The sequence below is a fragment of the Oryctolagus cuniculus genome, chromosome X, assembly GCF_964237555.1.
Source record: "Oryctolagus cuniculus chromosome X, mOryCun1.1, whole genome shotgun sequence".
Taxonomy (NCBI): Eukaryota; Metazoa; Chordata; class Mammalia; order Lagomorpha; family Leporidae; genus Oryctolagus; species Oryctolagus cuniculus.
This window is the reverse complement of record NC_091453.1, coordinates 61,660,641-61,664,077: the sequence shown is the minus strand read 5'-3', so window position 1 is coordinate 61,664,077 and position 3,437 is coordinate 61,660,641.

Sequence of the window (3,437 nt, the reverse complement as noted above, 5' to 3'; positions counted from 1 at the left end):
CACTGTGGTCTGAGAAGCTGCATGGTATGATTCTAATTCTTTTAAATTTGCTGAGACTTGCTTTATGGCCTAGTATGTGATCAATCCTAGAGAAGGTTCCATGCACTGCTGAGAAGAATGTGAAGTCTGTAGATGTAGGGTTGAAAGTTCTGTAGATATCTGTTAGATCCATCTGGGCAATAGTGTCAATTAAATCTGTTGTTTCCTCGTTGATCTTCTGTCCGGATGATCTATGTCTGAGAGTGGAGTATTGAAGTCCCCCAGTACTATTGTATTGGAATCTAAATCTCCCTTTAAGTCCCTTAACATATCTTTTAAATAGACCGGTGCCCTGTAATTAGGTGCATATACATTTATAATAGTTACATCTTCCTGTTGAATTGAACCCTTAATCATTATATAGTGTCCCTCTTTGTCTCTCTTAGTTTTTGTATTAAAGTTTATTTTGTCTGATATTAAGATGGCTACACCTGCTTTTTTTTGGTTTCTGTTGGCATGGAATATCTTTTTCCAACCTTTCACTTTCAGTCTGCATGCCTCTTTGTTAGAGAGATGTGTTTCTTGTAGGCAACAAATAGTTGGGTTGTGTTCTGTGAGCCAGTCAGCCAAACGGTGTCTTTTAACTGAAGAATTCAGACCATTAATGTTCAATGTGACTATTGATACGTAGTGACTTTGCCCTGCCATTTTCCCGGAGATATTTTCTAGTATATGCTTTGAGCTTCCCATGCTCTTTTACTGGTAGGTGTTCTTCCTTTCCCTTCTTTCATATTGATGGCCGTGTTTCTGTGTTTCTGAGTGTAGCACATCTTTAAGTATCTTTTGCATGGCCGGACGAGTGGCCACAAAGTCTTTCAATTTCTGTTTGCTATGAAAGGTCTTTATTTCACCTTCATTCACAAATGAGAGCTTGGCAGGATATAATATTCTGGGCTGGCAATTTTTCTCTCTTAGCACCTGTGCTATTGCTATGTATTGCCATTCCCTCCTAGCCTGTAGTGTTTCTGATGAGAAGTCTGCTGTGAGTCTGATTGGAGATCCTCTGAGAGTAATCTGACGTTTCTCTCTTGCACATTTTAGGATCTTTTCTTTATGTTTCACTGTGGTAAGTTTAATTACCACGTGTCGTGGTGAGGATCTCTTTTGGTCATGTTTATTGGGGGTTCTACGAGCTTCCTGTACTAGGATGTCTCTGTCCTTCTCCAAACCTGGAAAGTTCTCTGCTAGTATCTCACTAAAAAGGCCTTCCAATCCTTTCTCTTTCTCCATGCCTTCAGGAACTCCTAGAACTCGAATGTTGGTTTTTTTAATAGTATCCTGTAGGTTCCCAACAATATTTTTTAGATTTCTAATTTCCTCTTCTTTTCTTTGGTTTGACTGTATGTTTTCCTGTGCTCTATCTTCTAAGTCTGATATTCTCTCTTCTGCTTCACCCATTCTGTTTTTAAGGCTTTCTAATGTGTTTGTCATTTGATCTATTGAGCTCTTCATTTCATTTTGATTTCTCTTCACTATCACACTTTCCTGTTCTACTAGTTTCTGAGTTTCATTTTGACTCTTCCTTAAAATTTCATTTTCACGAGAGAGATTTTCAATCTTGTCCATTAAGGATTTCTGTAGTTCAAGGATTTGCTTTTGAAAACTTCTAAATGTTCTTATCATAACTTTTCTGAAATCCGTATCTTGCATTTCTTCTATCTCATCATCTTCATAATCTTGGCTTTGGGTGTTTTGTTTATTTGGAGGCATCATAGTGTCATCGTTGATCTTGCTCCCTCTATTTCTGTGTTTGTTACTCGGCATAGTTAATTCTTCTTTCGTCACTGTGTGTTTTTTTTTTTTTATACTGTGTTCGTGTTAAGTGGACTGCCTGCTGTTGGAGGAGCCTCGGAGGCTTGAGATGGGTGCGGCCTGAGAGCTCTGCCTGGTTCTTCCTGGTTAAGGGTGTGCAAAGGTGACAGCCTCAGGTTATGCGTGGTAAATCTCTCTCTTTTTATTTATTTATGTATTTTATTTATTCAGGGGGTAAGTAACACTGCATGGCATGGCCGCCGTGCAGAATTGATGGTATTTAGCTTCCAGTCTTTGGCTCCTCTGGACTCCCACTGGGTTGCCTAGGCTACTGAATTGTAGTGACTCAGTTCCTTAGCTCTCCCCCATTGATATGTAAATCCAGAGAGGAGGCCTGCTCTTTTTCTCTTGGGAATTCTTCAAGCCTTGCAGCCTTGTAACCTTTGCAAGGTTAGGGGGAAGAGAAACCCCGAAGCTTTTTTTTCCTTCTTTCAGGTAGTGAGTTTGCTGCACTTTCCGGCCCCCCTCTAGATTCTGACCCCCGTTTCCCCACCAATGTCTCGGGTTATTGAGCTCACCTCCCCTTCCAGCACCGATGTGTGGACTCGGTGCCCTGAGCGTCCCAAGTCTCCCCGCTGTTGTCTGTGTGGCATGCACTCCCCTTCGAGCACTGGCGCGCAGACCCTGGGGCTTCCGCGGCTCGGTCCCGCCACTTGGCTTCTGCGCAGTGGGCGACCTTGTTCTCCCAGTAGGTCCTCCGATTCATCCAGAAGGGTTTCCCCTGCAATATTTTCCTGGTTCTTTTTTCTGCGGCTACTGTAACTCCCCTTTTATTAAACTAAATTTTCCCGGACTATCGGTGCGCGCCCTCACTATTCCGCCATCTTGGATCCGCCCCCTGTAAATGTATATTTGTAAACATATTTTCAAATGTATATTTGAAATCTAATTGGAGAAATTAGGAAGAAAACCTGCATATACACATTTGCTATCAGATAAAGAAATAGGTCATAAAATCTATGAATTATTATACACAGTTTCAGTGTTGTGAAGTCAACCAGAATGATACTCTGTATGATAAATTCATGAACCTCTGAAAAAGAAGTAGATTCCTGATCTCTAAAAAATCTACTATGAGATTCCAGCAATCTAGATGAATAATCAATATAAATATAGCTCCCTAGTAATAACAGAATTATTTCAGAACTCTATCAAATAGAAATACATTTCATTTTTATTTCTTCATATAGTAATATGTCATTTTGTTCTGTAGACAGAAGATGCCAATTTATACTTCAACAAATGCTTATTGAATGCTTCTGTGCTTCAAAAATGTTTGTCTCAGAAAAAATAGTTGTAGTGTCTTCTACCCCTTGTCTCCTTCTGTAACATCATTATCAACATTTGCTGCTTCTATTTTTCTCACACACCTCATATCCAATTTGTTATAAAATCTTGTACATAGCAATAACCTAAATATCTCTTGAATCCATTCCATTTTCACCATCTGTTTCTTCCACTCTCTATATTGGATTAGTTGAAGGCCTCATTATTCCTCAATGTGAACTACAGCAAACTATAACCTGACATCTCTAGTTCCATTTTGCTCTCATACAAATCTATGCTCTACACCATACAAATGCTTT